The sequence below is a fragment of the Barbus barbus genome (assembly GCF_936440315.1).
Source record: "Barbus barbus genome assembly, chromosome: 10".
Taxonomy (NCBI): domain Eukaryota; kingdom Metazoa; phylum Chordata; class Actinopteri; order Cypriniformes; family Cyprinidae; genus Barbus; species Barbus barbus.
The window spans coordinates 25,146,602-25,172,612 of NC_136738.1; the positions used below are offsets into that span (position 1 = coordinate 25,146,602).

At 36.3% G+C, this 26,011-nt stretch overlaps 1 pseudogene across 1 annotated transcript in view; it reads left to right on the forward strand.

The window, feature by feature from the left end:
- The window catches only part of LOC306875651 (carbamoyl-phosphate synthase [ammonia], mitochondrial-like), a 47,843-nt pseudogene that overhangs the window by 4,091 nt on the left and 17,741 nt on the right, over positions 1-26,011 (forward strand). Inside the window, exons 9-20 of the transcript in view lie at positions 48-192; positions 3,560-3,769; positions 4,783-4,981; positions 5,172-5,348; positions 7,589-7,707; positions 9,576-9,717; positions 9,800-9,865; positions 10,411-10,474; positions 10,612-10,793; positions 18,234-18,428; positions 20,831-20,898; positions 23,289-23,376. The product of the transcript in view is annotated as a carbamoyl-phosphate synthase [ammonia], mitochondrial-like (transcript). The remainder of the gene's footprint in view (positions 1-47; positions 193-3,559; positions 3,770-4,782; positions 4,982-5,171; positions 5,349-7,588; positions 7,708-9,575; positions 9,718-9,799; positions 9,866-10,410; positions 10,475-10,611; positions 10,794-18,233; positions 18,429-20,830; positions 20,899-23,288; positions 23,377-26,011) is intronic.

Genomic DNA, 26,011 nt, shown 5'->3' on the forward strand with positions numbered 1-26,011 from the left:
AAAGTGTGTTAAGTCCATTCACCCTTGTTCGTTCTGTTCTGTTACAGGCCCTGGCCATGAGCAGGCAGATCCTGGTGGAAAAGTCCCTGCTGGGCTGGAAGGTAGTGGAATATGAGGTGGTTAAAGATGTTGCTGATAACTGTGTCACTGTCTGCAATATGGAGAACTTTCACCCTCTGGGCATCCATACAGGTACCCTACTGTCTATGTAGAACACAATCTTGCTTGCAGGTTAGTAATGTTATGCTCATTGTTTTGTTAGTTTTATTTTTGTTTTAATTATTATATATATATATATATATATATATATATATATATATATATATATATATATATATATACACACACACACATGTAAATAAAGCAAAAAATAAACCTTACCTCTTTATTTTCTGAGTAATGTGACAAAACTATATATATATATATATATATTAGTGCTGTCAATCGATTAAAGTTTTTTCCTAATTAATCACACATTTTTCTAAAATTAATCGTGATTAATTACGCTTAACCCCACCTAACATTCAAGTTTTTAAATAAACAATCTTCAAATGTACAATGTACAAACAACATAAAGACAGTATATTTTTAATATTTCTTTAATGGTATCTTTTTCATGATTGAAGGCCAGCATCACTGATATCAATACTACTGATGTTTCTATTAAAAAAAAATTTTTGCCCCCTGAATATTTAACCATTGACTGTAGCCATTCAGCATTACAGTATAATTGAGAGCTATCAATTTTAACATTTATTAGACTTAACGTCTAATTTAAGTGAACTTAAAACAATCTTCACATGAACCCATTATAATAAATGACATATTTAGCTACCTGTGCCCTTCAGCAGAAATATACAGAAAATTAATACTTGCCAAACACTAAATTCTAAATTAAATATAGATGAACCCCTTAAAACTATAAAAGTTATTGATTCCTCTTTTTTCTTTTGTTCTTGGATTAATGGACATCACAGCAGCTGGTTATTAATTTATTTGCCTGCTATTGCTTTAAAAGCTGCTGCTGCTGAAGGTGATGGGGATCTGACATGCATCTTTTTTTCTCACAAATCTCTTTACATTTTCTGACTCACTTCAGGTCTGAAAGTCTCAACTAATGAGCGGATGAGTTGAATTGGGTATTTTAGATGAGGGAGACAGTGCTAGGGTGCCTCAGGACAGTTTTTAAAACCATTTCAGAGACATGTACTTAAATGTGACGCATATATAACATAGGCTATTGCATGCATGCACACAGTTTAAGGCAGCTTTAATCACCTTTTTGGTAACTTCATGCCTTAACTGACGGCATAACTACGACATTGCATGCACGTAGTTTCTTTCGCTGTATGATATGAAATGATATAGGCTACAGCGCGCACCGGCACCTTTGTGCGTGTATTTGAAGAGTGCGTATGGCGTTCCGATCGGCTCTTTAATATGACTTTGCTACATGCACTCGTCTCAATGAACGTGACGTCTGCGTCTGCCGAACGTCTCGTCTGCGTCTGCCGAACGTCTCGTCTGCGTCTGCCACATCACTCGTTCGTGTGCCGAACGTGACGTCTGCGTCTGCCGAACGTGACGTCTGCGTCTGCCATAGTCTGCTGCAAGGGCGGTTTCCAGCACATTCCACTCACTCATTCTTTATTATTTTTTCCCACTGATCTTCAGTTGTATTTAATTAAGTGATTTTACCTGTATAGCTTTTATTCCAAATAGTAATGAATTTACACAAATGTTCATGTTAAAATATTTGTTTGCCATTGTTTCTTGTCAACATATGCACAGATAGCCTACTTATCAAGAAATCATGTAGCCTAGCCTACTATTCACCACTAGGAGTCTCTTGACCAACACAAAAGAGTAGTTGTAAACATTTGGGCTGATTTAACTAACATTTAACTAAATGTTTAATAAAGGGGCAAAACGTCATAAACAAAAGTCAAATAATAGTTTACAAACTATTTAAAAAAAAGTTTACAGTCGTTTTTTTTTTCACCACAGGTGACTTATATATAAAAAATAGTAGCCTATTTTTCAATTCTATTCTTCTATTTAAAGGATCTACAGAAAACGCGATCGAGTTGTCTGTTTTCTAGTCTACCAAAGTGCTGTAGCCTAGGCCTTTTAAAACTATATAAAAAAACACAATAACAACCCCAACAATAAGCTATAAAAATGCAATAGCCTATATCAAGTTTGTTTCTTCATATTTCTATCTTTGTGGGGGCATTTGGCCCTCAAAATGTGGGTTAAACAACACACACACAATATCCTATATATAAATCACAGACGCAGACATCACGTTATAAGACAGACGCAAGTGTCACGTTCATTGAGACGAGTGCATGTTGCAAAGTCATATTAAAGAACCGATCGCAACCGCTGGCACACTGCACTGAGCCATGTTGAGTAGAGTGTTAAATACGTGTTAGAGAAAAAAATAATTAATAACTTCACTGCCACACGTGAATGACGCGTGACGTCTGACTCGACACTTCACTGCCACGCGTGATTTACGTGACGTCTGCGTGACGTCTGCGTCTTAAAATGAATGGAATAAATAGCAGAAAGAAAAAAAAATAAGACGTTGAGTGAGACGTTCATTGAGACGAGTGCATGTAGCAAAGTCATATTAAAGAGCCGAGCAAAGTCATATTAAAGAGCCGATCGGAACGCCATAAGTGCGCGCTACGAGCACAGTATCTTTTACGCGCTTGTTTGACTCGCGTCTGGCGTGGAGGCGACATATAGAGCACGTGTCTGAAACTTCTCCCGTTTCATGTGGTCATACAGACATTCTGCATCTAAATAAACGCAATCCTTTACAAGAAAAATAGAGACAGAGGCAGCAGTTGCGAATGGGGTGGCCAACCCTAGCCCCGCCCCTGCGTTAATTGCGTTAAATATTTTTAACGCGTTAATCTGAAAATAATTAATAGCATGCGTTAACGCGCTAATTTTGACACCACACACACACATATATATATATATATATATATATATATATATATATATATATTAAATACACATTTTAAATATAATATTTTAAATATGTTTACATTTGAGTCGTTAATGAAATCTTTTTATATTAATATAACATATTATGAGGTTAGTTTAGATTGTCAAATGGAATTGATTTTCCATTAAGAAAACTCCACTTATATTGATAATGAAAAAAATAAATAATTAATCATTTTGAAAATATTGATCAAGACTTTCATGTATTCAGGGTGTAAGGAAAGCATTTTAGTACTTTTTACCTCAATGGTTACATTAATTGACCTGTTTTAATGTAGTCATTAAATCAAAACAGTTTTTGAGAATTATTTCATTCTTTCTTTTTTAAATGAAATCAAAAATTTAATTTTTAAGAAAGTGGTACATGCAGGCTAAACAAGATTTTCGTCTCCTTTTCATCATCTGTGACATTGAGCCCTACATACACATCCATATTCATAACCCATAAATTTAAACAGCAGTTACATTGCATGAGGACATGCATTGTTAAATCCTCAAGAGCTTCAGTTAATAGCCCTTTCTGGTCATCCCAAAGGTGACTCCATTGTGGTTGCACCTTCCAGACTCTGTCCAACAAGGAGTACCACATGCTGAGAGAGACCGCTATTAAAGTAGTGCGTCATCTGGGCATTGTGGGAGAGTGCAATATCCAGTATGCCCTGCATCCGTCCTCTCTGGAGTACTGTATCATTGAGGTGAATGCCCGCCTCTCCAGAAGCTCAGCACTGGCGTCCAAAGCCACAGGGTGAGATCATAATATATCAGTATTTTTTAAAGTATATAGGCATGTGTGCAAGCATTACGGGTGCTAAGTTATGACTTTAGGGACCTCACTGCATTGTATTTGAGTTTATTTAGCACTGTATGGTACAGATTTAAGAGTAAATTCTTTGGCTTGTTTAGAGCTTTACCTGCAAAACAGACGTTTCTCTGTGATCGGCTAAAGGTGTCAGTTTCACACTGTCGCTGGTTTTGCGTCACCAAAATATTGAGAACTGACTGCAGCCAAAGTTCTGTGTATGTTGAGAGCCAGACTCTAAAAAACACCCACCCACCACTCTGTCTGTTCAGTGTGAAATGAATCCATATCCTTTGAAAACATTGATGCCACACACTCTGTAAGAAGACAAACAAATTGTGTGAAATAAACTGAACAGATTTTGTTGTCTTATAAAAAGATCAGTGTGAAGAGGCAAAAATAGTTTTAATACCTTGTGGAACTATTTTTTTCCCCCCTAAAAATCATTATGGAGGGTATTTTGGAAAGCATTGTTCTTTAAACTGTACTGAGGCAGGTTTATTAGTCATTACTAAATCTCAAGAGGACAATTTAAGTAATTTTATTTAAGATAATTAATTTAGGTACTTAATTAAATTTTTAACTTTCTTTTTTAACAGCTGTTAATTCTTTATTCGAAATGCAAGTAGTCACAAATTAGATAATGGTTGACATACAGTAAGAGAATAGAGGTTATAAATAAATGTCAAAAAGCTTAGTTTGGTCTTGGAAATATATAGCATTTTTGGTATCTTCACAAACTGGAACAGAGTTTGAAACACTGTTGACATCTTTCTGAAACTCAAGAGGAAATTAAATCACAAAAGTCACAGTTTGCTCTCCATGAAATGTCATTGCTGTCTAGGAGAAACAGTTTAGATATTTAAAAGATTTTTCATTTTTAATGAATATAAACTGCAGTTACTGTTGTTGTATTATTGTACAAAACATTACTCTACTTTCTGACTCTTTCTCACTAGGTATCCGCTAGCATTTGTAGCTGCTAAACTAGCACTGGGCATCCCACTGCCGGACATAAAGAACGCAGTATCGGAGCAGACCACGGCCTGTTTTGAGCCCAGTTTGGATTATATTGTTACCAAAATACCTCGCTGGGATCTGGACCGCTTCCACGGGATGTCTCGGGAGATCGGCAGTGCCATGAAAAGTGTTGGGGAGGTGCGAGTTGCCATGGCGATCGAACACTGCCGCTTTCTAACGCAGATTAAAACTAATCCAAGACCAAATTATGATTTTGATTCTTCGTTGACAATTTTATTTAAGTCAGTATCACAGTTAATTCAGGGCTGTTGATTTACAGAAATAGAAAGACTTCTGTCTCCATCCTCTAATTTTCATCCCCTCACAGGTCATGGCAGTTGGCCGAACTTTTGAGGAGAGCATGCAGAAGGCTTTGCGGATGTGCCACCCCTCAGTGGACGGCTTTGTTCCGCGTCTGCCTCTGAAAAGAGCATGGGCAGAACAGAGAGACCTTCAAGGAGAGCTCTCCCTGCCTTCAAGTACTCGTATCTTCTCCCTCGCCCAGGTATGTGACTCAGAGCATTAAGAGAAGTGCATTAGAGTCTAGATGATAGATTCTGATTGGGTTTGAATTAATAAAACAGCCATGTTTAATTCAGGCTCATGATTTATGAATTAATGAGGCAGCAGTTTTTATATCTTTCCTAACCCTTTGTGTCCAGGTTAGTTAGTGTGTATACTCTACCATATAGAAGTTTGGGGTCAGTGTGTTTTATTTATTTTTAAAGAAATTAATACTTTTATCTTTTATGCAGCAAGGATGCATTAAACTGATCAGAATTACTGTAAAAATACTTATAAATGCTGTAGTTTTGAATTTAATATTAAAGAATCCTGGAAAAATGTTTCATGGTTTCCACAAAAATATTAGGTTGCAAATATCTCAATATGCATAATACAAATAACTGTAAACTGTAAGAGTAATGTAAATGTAAATGTAATGGCTGATGAAAATTCAGCTTGACCATTACAGAAATAAATTACATTTTAAAGTATATTGAAATAGATTATTTAAAATTTTAACAATATATATTACTGTTTTACTGTATTTTTGTCAAATAAATACAGCTTTGGTTAGCCTAAAGCCTGGTTCCCACTACAGGAGTTTTAGCCCGATTTAGCCCCGATTTTCCCCTCCTGAGAATCAGAGCAAAAATCTTATCTAGCACCACGATCGGTCTCGATGTTCGGCGCAGAGTATCTGGTAATGTGAGGCATTCACAGATCGAATCTTGCACCTCCCGATCTGCTCGCACACAAATCAGGGCCGCCCCAATTAATATAAAACATGTTTGATATTTAGGATTTAAAATCAGAATGATGACGGCTATGATTACGTCAGTACTTTCACAATAGTAATGTGCGACTGCAAAACAGCTGCTGTACGGCTCCGTTGGATAGTGGAGATGGAGGAAACTGCTTCTTGAAGTTTTGTAGTAACACGACTGTCCGTTTAATGAGTCAAAAACTTATCACAACCATTAGGAGAAGAAGCACTGGGGTGAAATGGCTTCAGTTTTGAATGTACTGGGTGAGTGCGGAAAGCTGCTAGCATGCTATATTTAAACATTACTGAAATATCAATGACAATCTGCTGCGTGAGATCACTTGAGGCACTCCCTCTGACATGATAATCTTATTAATATCTTGTAGTGTGTGATGCGCCACGATTTTAAAATCTTGTAGTGTGTGCATGTTTAAGATTTGAGGGAAGATAATCTGCTAAAATTCTCCTTATGTGTGTGCTGCAACCAGATTTCATAATCGGTTAGGATTTTAAAACTCCTATAGTGTGAACCCGATTTAAGAAACATTAAAAATACTCAGAAACATTAAAAACATCTTACTGAAGGTACACTTTTGAAAGGTAGTTTATATAATTTATTAATTTTGTAATACATTCCTGTGCCCTGTTTTAGCTAAAATGATCTAGATACAATTTAATAGTACTATAGAAATTTACTAAATTTAAAACTTTAATGCAATATATATATAAATATTTTAGTTTTTTAAGACCACCTAAGTGTAGAATTGTCCTGTTGTCACTGATTTCCTAGTTTCTGATTGAACTGTTTCCTCTCATTTTTCTGTTTACATTTAAATCAATGTTTTGTGTCCGTTTATTTACTTACTAGTGTACAGTCAGTGGGCCATTATAGCAAAATAAACCCCTTCAGGTTGATGCAAGACCCCTCTGTATCTCCTGGGCATTCATTAAAAAGTTAAATTACCTGTCTGCCTAAAGAGAAAACAGCCTACTTTTCGTCAAAAAGAAAAAAAAGTCTCATGTGAGTGTCAAATGAACACGTTGATGTCGGCAGATTTATTAAGGAATAATAGGGCAAATCCTATCAAGACATGAGACATCAATAACTCTCAAGGTTGGTCTCGCTTGTAGTACTGGAGTTTGATGTTAGTCTCCAGGCACATCATTTCATTCAGAGCAGGTTATGCCTCTTATTAAGCAGACAGGCTATTAAGTGCTGTGTTCTGATTGGCCAGGAGCCCTGTCGCCCCCACAGCTCTACGGCAACAGCCAGTTTCAGCTCATTGGGCTCTGCTCTGTATTCAAGGGACACCACAGGCTAACAGCCAACAATCAAGAGCCATTATTTCTCATTTAACAATGACCCAACAATTTCTTGTATATCACAATCATTAATTAGAGAAGCCTGTTTATGCTCATGCAATTTCTAGTATCGTATGCTGATTTGAGGCATTATGTTGATTGTTTTGTTTCTCAAGGCCCTTCACAGTGGTGTGACCATTGATCAGATCCATGACCTCACTGCCATAGACAAGTGGTTCCTGCACAAACTGAAGCACATTACTGCGATGGAGCAGCTCCTGGGTCAGTATAACAGGTGAGAGAGGAGCTATTACATTCAGACACTCATAACTGATATTAACAGACAGAACTGCACACCACTTGACCATCAAACTTTGATAAACTAACAAGTAAAAATTAAACGGCAGCAAAAATTAAAAAAGTTAACCACCACTTTTTTCTGTATTTTTTTTTTTAAACATTATTATTGGTGATAGTCAGAGTGAACTTGTATATATTAAAGTACAAGAGGGTGAATATCACATTACTTGTCAAGATCATGTCCCAATCATTGTCAAAATCTGTGGAAATAATGAATTTTTTTTTCCTGACGAAAATTAAGCCCATTTCATTTGATTTCATTTAATTTCAATGCAATGCATAGCATTGCATTGCATTTAATTTCATGGCATTGCAGCAATAACTGATAAAATAGCTAACAAATTTCATTACTGTAATGAACATTACAAGTCTTTCTCATTAGTGTAATGCTTAGATTTATTAAATTACTGTGAAATTATTCAGTTACTTATTATTGATAAGTATTCATTGCATTGCAGGCTGTATTACAAAAAAATAAAAATGTCTGAATGCATTATAATTATGGCAATTTGGGATAAAAATAGGTTTAGTTGTAATAAAAATAATGCTGCAATGCAAAATATTTTAATGGTTCTATAAATATCAAAATATCATGCAAAATCATTGTGTAACTTAATGCATAATGCATTACTATACAGGATCTTGATTCTGATTGGTCAGGTGTAATTCAGGTGCGGTCATATATTTTTGTTTAATGACCACTGAAGTGTATAATTGACTGGTTGTTCCTGACAACCAATTTCCAGTACTTTGCCTACTTCTCAGATTCACTCAAGCCATATTCTGATAAAGCACTTGCTCAGAGTATAGTTTAAAAACATAGCCACCGTCTAGAGCCGGGGTTCTCAACAGGCGGCCAGTCTGCATTAATTTTGTGGCCTGCGTCATGCTGAAAGATAATGATTTTTATTACAATTTTTGCATTTGAATGCAATTTATGGTTTGAATGCAGCCCGCTTGGCCTCTGAACTTGAGTGCCCCTGGTCTAGAGCATAACCTGATCTTGAGCTTGCTCTGTAGTTAAGGACTCAAAAATCTAAGATTGAACCTTCAGGTTTTCAGTTACAACTCCTGATATTTAACCAATGGACTACTTTTAGGTGAGCGCTGACCTCTTTAAGCACAGTATGGAGTGAAGTCTCACATTTGGTGCGTGGGATAGTAAGGACTGGTTGTCTCTGTCCATTGCGACTGACACTCTACTGTCTCACACTCTTGCTGGTTTTAATGCTCTTTACTTTGTTAATAAACAATGGTCAGATTTAAACCCGGAGCAGTACATATACTGATGACTTGCTGTATACATTTTTTGAAAATTCATTAAAGAGTTTTTAGAGCTATTTTTTACATGAGAATAGATAAGAGTTTTAATCACCTGAATTGTTTTATGTATATACAGAGCTTATAAAACATGAATGTTAAGGAAGAAAAATTCACAAGTTTTGATTCCAGTTCTCTTTGATCTTTGTTCAAATTTTGTATTGATTTAAAAATAAGTATTAAGCATCTTTAGCCAGGATTTTTTTAGTTTTGTTGAGATTTTCGTTCCTTCCATGTACACTGAAGCTTGAACTCTCTGATGATCAGAGGTCCACAGTTTGCTATTTATTTAAAAAAAAAATTTCCTCTAATGATTTTGCATGTATTTACCAAAAAATTAAATAAATAAAAATAAAAACCAGCTTAGAAAACGCTATGTATCCAAGCAGTACGGAGAAATAAATAGTTATTATTCTGCTAATTTTTAGGGTCAGCACATGCTGTATTTCTTAATGAGTTTCTTAATCCATTTTCCATCCTCAGCGCCACAGTGCCGAGAGATCTACTTCTGAAGGCAAAGATGGATGGTTTCTCAGACCGGCAGGTTTGCCAGGGTCTGAACATCTCAGAGGGAGAAGCTTGGGTGCTCAGGCTTAACCAGAACATCAGACCTTGGGTCAAACAGGTTTGAACCCATTGCCAGAATATCTGTTTATGAATATATTGACCTTTGCTTCATAATAAATGTTTCTTGTGCTTACTTTCAGATTGATACACTTGCTGCTGAATGCCCTGCAGCCACCAATTATTTGTATTGCACTTACCATGGTCAGGTAAACCACTCTGTCCAACCTTTATGTAGGGTCTTTTATGGTTGAGGCATTGTGCATTTTTTCTAGTTCCCTGTCTAGACTTTTCCACAGTGTTTTTCTAGACAATTTTAGTACACGGGAATCTGAGGGAAAGCTTTATTAGCATGATTCTTAACATTTACAGTATTGCTAAACCATTAGAGTACCTAAATGCACAATACAGAAAATAAATAAGGTGGATTTAATAAATAAATATGTAAGCTGAAAAGGGAAAAATAAGATAAAAAAAATCATAATTTAATCCTAAATTCTAAAAAGGAAAGGAAAAAATTAATTAAACAGGATAATTAAAATAATTGGAGCTTGTGGTATAAATAAAAATAAAACAAAACAAATAAATCTGTAAATAAAATAAATTAATACAATTTTAAAATTCATTGCGGAAGTTGGCACTCGTGACATGACGTGACATAAAATAAAATAAAATTTTACAATTCATTATGAAGATTGGAGCTTGTGGTATATGTGTGAGGATGAACCCAATTTTGGTTTGTCCTTCTAAACAGGAACATGACTTGGATTTTAAGGATCATGGTATCATGATTGTGGGTTGTGGTCCGTATCACATTGGTGAGTTCAAATCTTTTTTACCTAATCATCCTCTGATTTTCATTTCACCAACCCGTTCATGTATTATATTGATTAGTTTTAATGAGCAATTAGTGCAAGAGTGGGTCAGGGCAGCGGTTTGCTCTACTCCCCCTCAGGCAGCAGTGTGGAGTTTGACTGGTGTGCGGTGTCAAGCATTCGTGCCCTTAGACAGATGGGCAAGTGCACAGTGGTGGTGAACCATAACCCAGAGACGGTCAGTACGGACTTTGATGAGTGTGACCGTCTGTACTTTGAGGAGTTAACCCTGGAGCGCATCATGGACATCACACAGCAGGAGGTGAGAGGTCAAAGTTCAGCCTGTGCACCTGGTGCCTTTAAGTAACTGAAAGGTATTATTTACTTTCATATTTGACAAGGATATTATGATATGGTCCCATTTCTGAAAATTGTATTATAAAGTGGAGAGTTCTTGATCTAAAAGTTCTTGATCTGGTTGGGCAAGGCTAAGTTAGTATATTGTGATTTATTATTACCAGTACGTCATTTTTTGAAATGTGTCTTTTGCTGGCATTAAAAAAAACATCTTGAAAAGTAAACTTTGTCAAGACATTTGTTCTAGCTTGCACAGCTTGACAAAACCCGGTTTTGTCACCATTGTGTTGTTTAAAAATGTATTTTTCATAAAGGAATACTGTAGATGGAGGGAAGTCAGTTTGTTTTTAATTTTTAATTTTGATTGTATACTATGAGAAAACCATAAAAAAAAAAAAAAAAAACCATAAAAAATGGAACAGACTGAAGGACTTTGCCGCTTGGTTCAGTTTGGTGCAGTGTTATTTTACCCCAGTAAAAAAATCTTATGCCAAAATTTATTTAATGTGCATTAAGCACAAAATTAGTTGTTTCAATTTAACAGACCCTAAGTATACCATTTTTTATATTAACCACATAAATGTTATTGTATTTATAGTATACTCAGCATCAAGTAAATTTATTTAAAATACATTTTAATATATATACAGTGCCCTCCATAAATATTGGAACAGTAAAGACAAAATTGCTCTGTTGGCTGTGGAGTCAAGACATTTGCAAATATGATTAAAAGATGAAGATGAGACAAAACTACAGAATTTCACATTTTATTATTAGCCATTTCAAAACATACATGTTTTACCAAATAAAAAGAACAGCACTTTTAGAGTTCATCCCACTCATTAATGTGAGCATAAGTATTGGGACAGTTGAACATAAGGCAGATATAAAAGATTAAAACCTATTATTTAGTTGCAGATCCCTTGCACACAATCACAGCAGTGAGTCTGTGACCCATAGACATCACCAGACTCTTGGTCTCATCCTTTAAAATACTTTCCCAGCCTTTAATGCAGCCAATTCCAATTGTTGCTTGTTTTGGGGAGTTCCTGCCTTTACTCTCCTCTTCAGCTGGTGAAATTCATGTGCAATCGGATTTAAATCTGGAGATTGACTTGGGCAATCTAAGACTTTTCCATTTCTTTGCCCTTATAAATTCCTTGATTGAACTGGCAGGGTGTTTTGGGTCATTGTCCTGATGCAATATGAAGCACTTCTCAATGAATCTGGTGACATTTTCTTGAATATTGGTATGCAAGATGGTTTTGTACCCTTCCAAATTCATTCTGCTACTGTCATCATACATTAAGTCATCAGTAAAGTTGAGAGGGCCTGTTCCAGAGACAGCCATGCATGCCCATGCCATGACACCACCTCCACCATGCTTTACAGATAAGGCTGTATGCTTGGGATCATTGCAGTTCCCTTTTTTTCTCCACATTTTTGCTTTCCCATCACTTAGATAAAGGTTCATCTTTGTCTCATCGGTCCATAAACACAGTTCCAAAACTCTTCTGGCCCACCTTTGTGCTTTTTTGCAAACTTTACAAAGTTGTTGGTGATTTTACAGACACGTCTTTTAGGATTCATTTTCACAGCTTTTATGATTTGTCTGTCATCAACTACTGTTGTTTTCTCAGCCGATCAGGTCGTTGTTGGTCGCTGGTGGTTTCCAAACTCTTGATTTCTCCATGCCCTTTGTTTTTTCTAGAGCTCTAATTGACTTACTCTTTTCTTTTAGCATCCAAATTGCTTGCTTTTCTCTCAAAGTCAGCTCCCTCATCTTCATCCTGGTTTGTGTGTGTCATCATCGAATACAAGATTCAGAATGCAGAAGTAATGGATATAACCGATTCGACACATTTCCTGCTTTTAATATCTGAAGAATTAATGCAACAGGACACAGCTGATCACTTAGAAAGACCTGTGAGGCAACTGTTCCAATACTTATGCTCACATCAGATAGAGGGATGAAACTCTAAAAGTGCTGAACTTCTTAGCTGGTAAAACATCTGTGTTGAATCACCCAATAATAAAATGTGACATTCTGTAGTTTTGTCTCATATTCGTCATATTCATTTATCATATTTGTAAATGTCTTGACTCCACAGCCAACAGAGCAATTTTGTCTTTGCTGTCCCAATACTTTTGCAGGGCTGTGTGTGTGTGTATACACTCACCTAAAGGATTATAAGGAACACCTGTTCAATTTCTCATTAATGCAATTATCTAATCAACCAATCACATGGCAGTTGCTTCAATGCATTTAGGGGTGTGGTCCTGGTCAAGACAATCTCCTGAACTCCAAACTGAATGTCAGAATGGGAAAGAAAGGTGATTTAAGCAATTTTGAGCGTGGCATGGTTGTTGGTGCCAGACGGGCCGGTCTGAGTATTTCACAATCTGCTCAGTTACTGGGATTTTCACGCACAACCATTTCTAGGGTTTACAAAGAATGGTGTGAAAAGGGAAAAACATCCAGTATGCGGCAGTCCTGTGGGCGAAAATGCCTTGTTGATGCTAGAGGTCAGAGGAGAATGGGCCGACTGATTCAAGCTGATAGAAGAGCAACTTTGACTGAAATAACCACTCGTTACAACCGAGGTATGCAGCAAAGCATTTGTGAAGCCACAACACGCACAACCTTGAGGCGGATGGGCTACAACAGCAAAAGACCCCACCGGGTACCACTCATCTCCACTACAAATAGGAAAAAGAGGCTACAATTTGCACGAGCTCACCAAAATTGGACGGTTGAAGACTGGAAAAATGTTGCCTGGTCTGATGAGTCTCGATTTCTGTTGAGACATTCAGATGGTAGAGTCAGAATTTGGCGTAAACAGAATGAGAACATGGATCCATCATGCCTTGTTACCACTGTGCAGGCTGGTGGTGGTGGTGTAATGGTGTGGGGGATGTTTTCTTGGCACACTTTAGGCCCCTTAGTGCCAATTGGGCATCGTTTAAATGCCACGGCCTACCTGAGCATTGTTTCTGACCATGTCCATCCCTTTATGACCACCATGTACCCATCCTCTGATGGCTACTTCCAGCAGGATAATGCACCATGTCACAAAGCTCGAATCATTTCAAATTGGTTTCTTGAACATGACAATGAGTTCACTGTACTAAAATGGCCCCCACAGTCACCAGATCTCAACCCAATAGAGCATCTTTGGGATGTGGTGGAACGGGAGCTTCGTGCCCTGGATCGTCTCAGCGATTCCACGCGGAACATAAATACAAACTGAAAAACCAGTGAAATCCAAGTTGAAAAGTTCTGATAAAGTTTAACATCTGTATTTATTTTATTGTTTTACAATTGTTTAGTTTTCTTTAGGAATCCTGCAAGCACTTTATTTTTCATTGATATTAAGCAGATGACATTTTTTGTTCAGATCAAATGTTTTGACATTGCATGTCACAATTGTAAACTTAAACTGTGAACCTTTACAGTAGAGTCTATAAATATATATATTTATCTTTTTATAAAATACATTTTATACATACATTTAACTAAAGAATCATGCAAGCACTTGAATATTTCCCCCTTTACTCGTACTGCACAAAAAGTGGTTCAATAATGTTGAATGTTATAGGGACTGATTATTGCAAATGCAGATCCCAGTGTGATCTGCAGTGTGTTCTGGTTAAACTATTTTTATTTATTTATTTTTTGCTAAGGTTTGCATATGGTGGTGTGTTCTTAGTGACAGCTTTCCTAAAAAATATATATCCTATTCCTAAAATAAGAAATATCTCAATATATCGCCTTGCTTACAGTATCGCAATGTATCGCAATATATCGTATCGCAACCCCTGTATCGTGATACGTATCATATCGCCAGATTCTTGCCAATACACAGCCCTAATATATAATATATAATATGTGTGTGTGTATATGTATGTATATATATATATATATATATATATATATATATATATATATATATATATATACATGTATATGTATATGTATATATATATATATATATATATATATATATATATGTATATATATATATATATATGTGTATGTGTGTGTGTGTGTGTATATATATACATATACATATACACACTAGGGTCGTGTTACACTGTTGTTTGTTATCAAAGTATTTATTACTATTTTTTATATTTTCAGTTTTCATTGTAATTGTAGTTTTGATAGTAATTTGTGCTTTTTATCATTTTTAGTAGTAGTTTCTGTTATGTTATAATTTTTTAAATAGTTGACCGTAACACTGGTTTGGTGGACAATTATTTATGTAGTTAAATATTTTGACATTATAGTAGGGAAAATAGTATGTTCCAATGAAAGTACAGGCATTGTAAAGCCTAATATGAAGCGTATGCATTGACGTTATACTAAACCTGTTTTTGTTCACCACACTTGCATCCCAAAACAATTTCCTGATATTATCAGGCTGCATGCTACCATTTTTGAGCTGTGGAAATAGATTTTCTCTCATTTTATTCCCTGCCTCATAAGAAATAACCTGCTTAATACAATGTTCCAATCTCCCCTGTTATCTTGTGTCTGAAAGTATAGAAGAGTTATGTGTTCTTTTTTTTCACTGTTGAAAGTGAAGTAGCAGCGTCCTTTATAAAACCGGCAGCAGACAGTCTGTAGAATACGAGCAAGTCCTCATTTTCTTCTTTGATGTTCAGCAATGCGTTACTGTAGACAAGAGCCGACTGGTCTTAATATGAATATCACAGCAGGGCTAACTCCACTGCTGCTGCCACCAGCGTTAGACTGTTTATGCAGCCAGTGCTATACAAACAACATCATGTGTTTCCACTGCATATGAATTCTTTAATGCCTGGACTGGTATTTTAAAATCTCATTGCATTTTGAAAAAGTGATATTCAAGCACAACACTGATGGCACACGTTTTCAGCTGCATTGCTTCTTGAAATCGTTTTTTCCATTCTTTTTCTCCATAGGCATTTCAAAAGGAATCACAACATTACAGCATTTGATTCAAAGCATTAAATGTTTTTGAAAACCAGAAAAATAGATATGCTATGTTCAGAATAGCGTACTGCTATTCTGTATTAGTCCTGCTGTAAATAGTTATGTTTGTTGGTATGTCACAGCATGCAGATTCAAAAATACAATATGATAAATAGGACAGTATACTGCCAATGGTTTTAAGTTATTAACACTATATCCATTTTTAGCCTGCACGATAATGAAGAAAAATGTGATATGTGATAACTTGTTAAATAATATGAAATGTAATACAATGCAGTAGTTGTGGAAAATACATTGAAATTATATTTCAAAAGTGATACAAACAACATATAACTTATTTCCTCACACTGGTTTGCTATGCAAATGCATATTGTGATTTGTACATTTGCGATTTGTACATATGCGATTATTTGCAATATTTTTATATAATACATGCTCAGCAGCCCTGTATTTATGTCATTTGAAAAGTTTTCTGGGAATGAGCAGTCGCTGCCGAGCTATTTTGCTCCAGTTTCTGTTTCCACGGTAACATAAACTTCTGTGATTGGTCATTCTTCAGTATTATGTGAAGAGCAGTTCCTCACTGGGATTTTGGCAATTAAAAAAAGTTGAAATCACACTGTTACCGAATCATATACCATCACTTAACAACCTCTGGGTGAAAAGATTCCAATTTATATTGTGAGAATGTTCTCTGTAGAGAGAATAAAAGCTGTTTTTATGCAGCTTCAGACCTAGATGCCATTATCTCCAGAGACTAAACAGGAAATGCCTCTAAGCATCTAAGCAGTGCGTAGTGAGCTCATTTCTATTCCCTTTATAGAGATGGAGCCACTAAAGTCTTCACTGATGATGCAAAAACCTGACCTCTCTAACAGCCATTGACTTTTCCATTCAGACACATTATAAGCTAGTTAAAGTGGTGATTAAAGCATGGGTTGATCAAGTGATTGTTGTTATGCTCAGAGGTTGTAATAAATTCCCAGGTGCTGTGTAGCGGTTTATTACCATCACGTTAGCATACTCTGATAAACCTGGAGGGAACCGTGTATGAATGAAGTGCGCATACATGTGGTTGCCATCGAAATGTGACGAATGAGATCAGAAGGTATATGACTGCTCTCAGAGCATAAAATAATGCCATGTCATGTCCCAGGGTCAGCTCCTGGGACCACAGTTCATCTGTAAAACAGAGAAAGAGAGGAAGACAACATCAGCGGATGAGAGTCTATGAGCAATGCCTATAAAGAGTGGAACAGAAAATCATTGTGAATTCATGCAATGAATGAAAAATGATTATAGTCATTTTTGTCAAAACAGCACTCTGATTAAAACCTTCTTTGCTTAAAACAAATTTTCTGTCATATTAGAGGATGAAGCAAGCTTTATTGAATTCATAAGCAGCACTATTTGTAGTCTTTGGTCATGGACAGATACAATCAGTCATATGTTAAATTGTAGAGTTGAAACTCTGTAATTATAAAAAGCACTTGTCATTTTGTAGATGTATGTTAACTGAAAGGAATAATTGGGTATTATAGGAATATTATAATGAATGCCTATTGACAGTAATTTTGTCATGGTGTAGATTATTACAGACAATTTAGACTCCGTCTAAATTTAGTCCCTCAGTTTGTAAAATAGGACCAGATGTGCATTTCCAGTGCATACAACGAATGCTGAAATTTGAACCTTTTTTGACAAAACAAATGAATGCTTTAATTCAGCTAAGATGCATTACACAGACACTTAGCTTGTTACAATAAAAAATCAGTTTCAAATAAATTCTGTTCATTTGAACTTTTGAACTCAAATTCAATTTATCAAAGAATCCTGGAAAGAAATGAAGCTGCACAACTGTTGTCAATTGCAATAATAATTAGAAATGTTTCTTAAGTACCAAATTAGTACATTAGAATGATTTCTAAAGCAAAAACAAAAATTTAAATATTAAAAATATAATTACATTAAGAATATAATGTATTAAATATTTGTATGTGTATTTTAGAGAAGTCTAATAGATATAATAGTTGAAAAATAAAATGCAATACAAATTGTAGTAACATCACAAAATTGTTGTTTTTACTGCATTTGTGATCAAATAAATGCAACCTTGGTGTGCACAAGTTGACATCTTTAAAAAAAAAACTACATATTTATCAAAGTTTATTACATATATTTTATCTAGTTTTACACAGTTTATTTTCTCACAAAAAACTTTATTTTAATTAAGTTTTTTTCTCCTTCCTGTTTGTGCCTCTTTATTATTCACTGTGTGGTCACTTTTCATTCCAGTCAGACATTTCTTTCCATTTATGTGGGCTGTTCTTGACCAGAATACGTTACATTGTGGATCAGAATTTGTGGCGATAGTCAGAAGTGTTTCATACAAGACTAAGACTTCAGAGACGTTCCATCCTTCCACAGGGCTGCACCGGCTGTATAGTATCTGCGGGTGGGCAGATCCCCAATAACCTGGCCATGCCCCTGCACCTGAATGGGGTGAAGATTCTGGGAACCAGTCCTCTTCAGATCGATCGTGCAGAAGAGAGATCTGTATTCTCCTCCATACTGGATGATCTGGGTGTAGGCCAGGCCCCGTGGAGGGCTCTGAGCTCACTGGTAAGGCCAGTTTCTCTTCAAACGCACTTCATCTGTGGTTTGTTTCAGGAGAGATGAAAGAGGTGTTGTTACTGGTTCTTAATTTTAAATACTTTTAATTGAACCACTAAATAAATATTCTGTACGCCGCTATCTTGATTATTCACATCATGTTCAAGGATAAAAGGGACAGGATTTGCTGGAGTTTGTTGATTTGGGTCAGTTGAGTAATGTAGATGTGATTTTGCAATAATCGTGAACACCACCCGCTTTTCTTATGAATTTTCTTGCTTAATCATTTATTGCTCCATTCATTCTAGGCTTTTAAGAAATCGCCCACTCGCGCGGCCATGCAGACGTTTTTCCAGTATAGTTGCTTTTCCAGACTTTTCACTTTTACAAATGCTGCATTCACCCCAATACTCCAGAGGTGTCTGAGTGCTTTCAAACAGCAAACATTAGAAGTTCTGAAACATGTTGACTGGAAGCATGCTTGCTCGTCCGTTAGCTACATCCAGCCTTCTTGCCGCGGGCCATGGAAGCGAAGAGCTGAAGTCGGTGTGATGAAGGGGGGAGAAAGAGGGCATTCTGCCCCATGGCGCTGCCCACTCACCCTCCGCTGGTCTCTGTCTCGCTGCTGAGGGTACATCCAGCATTTTAATGGTCTCCCTGTTATTGAAACAAGCCAGAAAGGCAGTAGAGATCAGCAGAATGTTTTGGGATTCTGTGGTTCACTCACTTTGCTGTTTCTGGCTAGAAGGCCAGTGCTTACGAAAGGTGAGGAGAGAGGATACGGTTGCTTTCTTAGGTCACACAGCATTTCCTGCTTTGTTAAAAAGACAGTTCACCAAAAAAAGTGAACTCTCCATTTTTTTTCATAGTTTTCCATATGTGACCCTGGACCACAAAACCAGTCTTAAGTCAGTGGGGTATATTTGTAGCAATAGCCAAAAATACATTGTATGGGTCAAAATGATTGATTTTTCTTTTATGCCAAAAATCATTAGGATATTAAGGATATTCATGTTCCATGAAGATATTTTGTAAATTACTTATCGTAAATATATCAAAACTTAATTTTTGATTAGTAGTATGCATTGCTAAGAACTTAATTTGGACAACTTTAAAGGCGATTTTCTCAATATTTTGACTTTTTTGCACCCTCAGATTCCAGATTTTCAAATAGTTGTATCTCGGCCAAATATTGTCCGATCCTAACAAACCATGCATCAATGGATGATGTATAAATCTCAATTTTGAAAGACTGACACTTAAGGCTGGTTTTGTGGTCCAGGGTCACATATAATCTATAAAAAATAAAAAAGCACCATAAAAGCACCAGACATCACATGCAGTGTATTCCAAATCTTTTAAAGCTTTACAACAGAGTGCTGTTGGAATGAGTCCTAAAACTCAGAAACGAGTTAGTATTTTTGCATTTGCATAAATAATTCTCTGAAAGTCATTAGGTTTTTAGAATGTTTTTTTTTTGTTTTGTTTAAATGCCCAAAATAAGGTTTGTGTAAGGGAACTGTTGTGTGTCTATCATATGTTCCTGCCTCTTGTGCCCATATTTGGTTTGTTTCCTGTCCTTGTCATGTCATCAGTAGTTTATTCGGTTCCAGGTGTGTTTGAGTTAATTTACCTGTGTATTTATAGTCCTGTCTGTGTTGTGCCATTTTGTCTGGTCTACTCGTTACTCCCCGGTGTTCCTGTCAGTGTCTGCCTTGCCTTGTCCTGCCCTGATGTCCTAGTAAAGTATGTTTTTGAGTTACATCCTCGTTTCCGTGTTTCCTGTATCCTCCCTGCTGTGTGCACCGTGACAGTTTGTGGATAACTAAAAATATTTACTACAAATATACTACAAATTAAAATAAATCGGTAAGATTTTTTAGTTTAACTGAAATTTTCTTTCAGTTAAAACAGCCCAGACATGCATTTTAGTCCATAATTAGACTTAAGCCTTGTCTGTGAAACCGCAGTTATGTGAGGTACAGATGAAATTTGTCATTTTTTTTTAGTTGATCCACCCCTATGCTGTAAGCTCTCAAATGGATACTTAGATGTTAATTTTAATATTAGATTTGTACAATATAATGGTTTTATGGATGCATTTTAGCTTGAGTTAGGCAGTATTTTCTCCAATATGTTTGGCAAAAGCTAATTCCACTTGCTAATAACAGTTTGCTCTGATACAGGGTTGTTCAATCTTATAGTTCTTCGCTCTGTGAAGTAGCCAACTTCACAAAGCATTAAAAGTAAGGTGAATAGATGTGGTCAGCGGTAATTGTCTGGCCCTTTGCCCACAGTCTGGGATTCAAATGGAGAAATGAGCACAAGAAGCCTGACCTCATCTGCAACACATACTAGGTGATGCCGTGCAGCTGATTGCAAAGAGATATCTAACTTTCTGTCTTTTTCAGGAAGATGCTGTTTCTTTTGCCAGTTCTGTGGGCTACCCTTGCCTCCTGCAGCCATCCTATGTTCTGAGGTGAGTACAAGGGGAACGGTGAAGTCAAGACACAAGCACAGTACGGACTCCCCGTGTGATGCTTTTGTATCTCTTTTGGCAGAGACTTCTGTGGGATGAAAAGCCAAAAATGTAATCTTATTTCACTAATAATCTTTCCCTCCAGAGTTTGAAAACTACTGCAGTAGGATTAGTTACTGAACAAATTGAGTTGATTGGTGAATGAATCATTGAAATGGTGTATTTAAAATGAATCAGCTCAAAATAGCGATTCTCTGATCTAACGAGTTAACTGCTCCATAGGGTATAATTTTTAGTGAATTAATTTATTTGAATTAATAATAACAACAATAATAATAATGATAAATTAAATCTTCCTCACATAAATATGGTCCCTTTCTGCTACTATGAATTGTAATTATATGGATAAGACCAAAGTGAATGTTTTGGACCAATAAAAACAAAAAAAAACATAAAAGTTTTAATTTTTGATTCCATTAATAGCTCTCCCATGTTCATAAGTAGACTGACTGATGTCTACTTTCATTTGATTCAGGGCAGTGTAAAGCAGTCAACTGCTGATTTGTCAGGAGAAGAGAAATGTCACTCCAGGCTTCTCAATGACGGCCTGTAGAAAACTTGGGTAAGATGCAGTTCACCCACATTATAAGACTCTCAGATTGGCAGGACCTGAACAGCTAATTTGCACATAATCAGACAGTAGACATCTATTTTGAGTGCCGCAATGAGAAAATTAGGTTCCTTTTAAACCAGGCACCAAGTCCTCCGTGCAGCAAGAGGTCACACAGAAATAGCTAAAAAATTCTGCTTTTAACCATTACCCAATACACATCTCAATCATAAAATCACTTTCATCAGTGGAGCACTTTTCTGTTTGTTCTCATTAGATGTTGCCTCAAAGGTTACTGTCTGTTTTGAGAGAAGATTAGAGCTTTTTTTTTTTTCGAACCACAGCAGTCAAAATACAGAGACTCATATTGTGACTCATATTGTTCAAGTGTGAAGCTAATAGATATCAGTGGAAGATGCAGAGCACAAATATCAATCTTGTAACCAGACTGAAAACATATGAAGCTAAATGAAAGTAAAGTGCTTTAGTACATTTATTTATCACTAGCAAAATCTTAAATATACCCTTTAATGGTATAATCAGCACCCACATACAGTCTCTTGCAGAGATTTGCTTTCATTTTTCAAGAAAACCCATCTTTTTTTCGTTTGAATATTTACTGCCCAGTGTAGTGTGACTCCATCACCGCTTAGCTGCTCAGTTGAGACCCGTGTTTTGAGTCCTGCTCTGTGTTTCTGTGGGTGTTTGGTGCCAGCTGCGGTTTGGCATAGTTATATTGCCTAGACTCGTGCCTGAGGCTCAGACGCTCAGGGACTGCAGCTCTGACACAGACCCTGACAGAAACACTGCCAGTTCATCTGGACCGTGGAACGGTTCATACTGAAGAGACGCTTAGAGCTGTCTCAGTATATTTCCCACTTGTCTCTCTGTATTCACTGTATTTTGATGTGTTAGTGAAACATATTGCTGAGAGTCAGTTAAATAGTGTAAAGTTAAGCAGTGATCACCTTCTGTAATATTTTATTATGGGATGCAACCAAGGATGAACTTTTTTGCTTAATAAATGATGTTTTATTAACAAAGTTTGGGAGGAGCACGTCAGATACTTAGCCTGATTAACACAAGAGGAACGCATTCAAGTTAATCAATGCACGGATATAAATACAGCTGACATACCTCTATTCATTTGACGGGTAATCAGCATCCATCCACCACCCCTTCTCCACTCAAGAGGTATCACTAGAGTTCTCACCACACTATGGGGGGGGGGGGGGGGGGGGGGGGTACTCTGGGTTCGGGCCATTCCCGAGCTCGGAGCCCTTCCCCAGGACAGTACACCAGCTGCGCATTACTATACTCGCCAAATACGCATTACCTTACTCGTGCTAAATAGATGTAAGTGTGAACTCGTGAAAAGTATTGATTTATTTAATAAAAAAAGGTGCACACACACAACCCAAAATTGTTCTATGGATATGTCCATATATATGGACAATATATGTGGATGATCATTTAATCAGGTGCGGTTTGGCTATGCCACAAATGTTAGCTGTAGGGGTGATGCCATTAAAATCACAAAATAAATCTGTCTTTTTTCTCTCTATATGAAGCACATTCAGTGCTGATTGCCTCGAGGAACAGCTGACCCAAATATATTTCTCTAGTTTGCTTTTTCTCTCTTCCTTTCTTCATTTACACAACTCTACATATCTTCCCGTCTGTTAAGTTTGACTCTACAACCATCGAATCATGTTTTTGTCTCCTGATGGGCTCATTTAAATGTCAGAGTGATGAACGATGAGAATCTTTCTGTTTCCAGTGGCTCAGCCATGAATGTGGTGTACGGTGAAGATGAGATGAAACGTTTCCTGGAGGAAGCCACACAGGTGAGTCAATGGCTGTTACAGGTGAGATCTGCACATTTAACCATTTGACTCGCTTGCAGCATAAATAACTTAATGTGAAGCGTGTTGGTTTTGCCACATGAATCATGCAAAAGCTCAGTCATGAATTCTGTAACATGCAGCCTTTTTACCCATTATCACAAATGAATGATGTTCTTGAAATTACATTTCATCCTATCTATGTCCTAAAGAGCTTTTTATTTTTTAAAAACAGACCAAGCACATTTCCAGCAGCTCCAGATTTTCTGTACCTCAGGGCCAGTATTGATTTTCATCTCCTGTTGCTGCTGCCCCTTACAGTTTTTCACTTAAGAGTGCAATAGTTTTCCTGAGTCCAGCAAAACTGCTTTACCATCACTGTCACCATCATTGAGCCATTCCTGAGTACATAAGGAAAAATATTGAGTATTTTTTCACCATAATTTTTTTAATTACCATCACTAGCAAAAATTAATTCAATTAGTTTTTATATTGTCAAGCTTGTAAATTATTCAGATTTGTACCGACAGGATATAGAGAACTACTGAAGTATTGCAGTGCACGGCAGTATTTTAATAAAATCAATGTTTTTTTTCTGCTTCGAACCAAATCAAGATGAACACCTGTCAAAGAATGACTATTAACTTTATATGTGAAACATAGCAGGTTGTTAAATAAAGTGAAATGCCTCATCAATGGTTGAATGCATTTTAGCAATGCTTCTGCTAATTCATTCAATGTTGTAGTCCATTTTGCCAAAAGTCAAAGTCTACTAAGTTAATTTGTAAAAATATGGTAAAAGTACATTTTTGTGGACTTTGTCTCTGGCATATAGACGACCTCTAAGCTAACAGATGTGGACTACAAGCCACAGAACTTCAACAGTGATTGCATGAGGTCTTTTACTACACAGTCGTATAACAGTGCAGATCAATGATATATGTATAGATTTATAGAGAGTTGTGAACCCTTTTATGGCTCTGGTAAAATGAAAAGGCTTAAGCTCAACACATAATTTTCTCAAGCACTCAGTTAACCTTGGTTCATCTTTCATCAGGTAGAGATGAGTGTATTTACTATTTATTCTGTCTCTCCATACTCTCTGTATACTACTTTTCAAAAGTTTGGTGACTGGAAGATGCTTGCTCACTAAGGTGAAGCAGTGAAACAGTAATAACAGTAAAGTATTTTCTATTTAAATATATTTTAAAATGTAATTAATTTATGTGATATTCAAGCCACATACACACCAAAGGGTCATCCTGTTATTTACTGTAGATCAATACAACTGCCACACAGGTTAACTAAACAGTGTGAAAGGCTGAAATGATCAATATCTGTGTCTGTACATCAGTACCTCATTCAATGAAAACCCAAAAGCCTAAAAAATCCCACCTAAATTCGTATTTTAGTGTATGTCAGTTTGCCTTATAAAGCCTGTCAAATGACTAATGGATATTATAAGATTGGAATAAAGACAGGTCTATCAGACAGGTTCTGGGTGGAAGGGTTTAGTTCTGAAAAGCATTATGCTTGTATTCACTTAAGTAAAAGAATGACCTTGTTCTGCATGAGGCTCAGGTTGGTGTGGCTGTAAGACGGTTTACAATTCTGGGAAGCACTTCACAAACACTCTGTCCTTGTTAATGTACACTTATAGCCTTGAAAGGCCTTTTGAATCAGCTTTTCAATACAGTACTTCCGATGCCCTTTGCAGTATACCTAAGAGACTCTTTTTTTAGCAGCTGTGTTATTTACAGCATTTTCTTGGGAACAGGATCATCCTGTGGTCATCACAAAATTCTATATCAAAAACTATATCAGGCACTAAATGGAAATCTGAACGTAGAATATGGAACACTAGATTTTGATTGAAACTGTCCCAAAGCGAAGATCAATGTTGCAGTGGTTTCATTGTGTAGAGGATACAATTTGTTGTATAAGACTTTTGAGTACATTATGCTCTCCCACACACCAACACATAAAAACAAGAAAAAAAAAAAAAAAGATGGCTCAGTCTGCTTCAGTTTAAAAAAATGCTTGTATGTATGTTCCTTCTCTTTTTGTTTCTTTATTACGGCTTTATCACATAATTGTTGTGGTAAGTAAAATTAGGATTATAATGTGACGTCTAGTTTTTGCACTAAAGTGATTAGAATCTTAAAGGAACAGTTTAGTTTAGGGATCAGTTGTCACTATTAACTAGTTGCTTTTTAGCATGCATATTACTAGCATATTTGCTGTTTGTTAGTACTTATTAGGCACATATTATTCATAACCATATTCTACTGTAAGGTACTTGTTAAATTCAGGTATTGGGTAGGATTAAAGGAATAGTTCACCCAAAAATGAAGATTTTCTATTTTGAAGAATGCTGGTAATCCAAAAACGGCAATGAGGACCAACAGCTGTTTGATTACGAGCATTCTTCAGAATATCTTCTTTTGTGTTTAACATAGGAAAGAAACTTACAGGTTTGGAACGACATGAGGGTGAGTAATTTGTGACAAAATCTTCATTTTTTGGGTGAACTATTCCTTTAATCCTACCCAATACCTGAACTTAATTACCTTACTAACTATGAACAAGCAGTAATTAAGAGTTTGAGGCAAGTTGTTTGTTAATAGTGGGAATTGGACCTTAAAATAAAGTATGATGA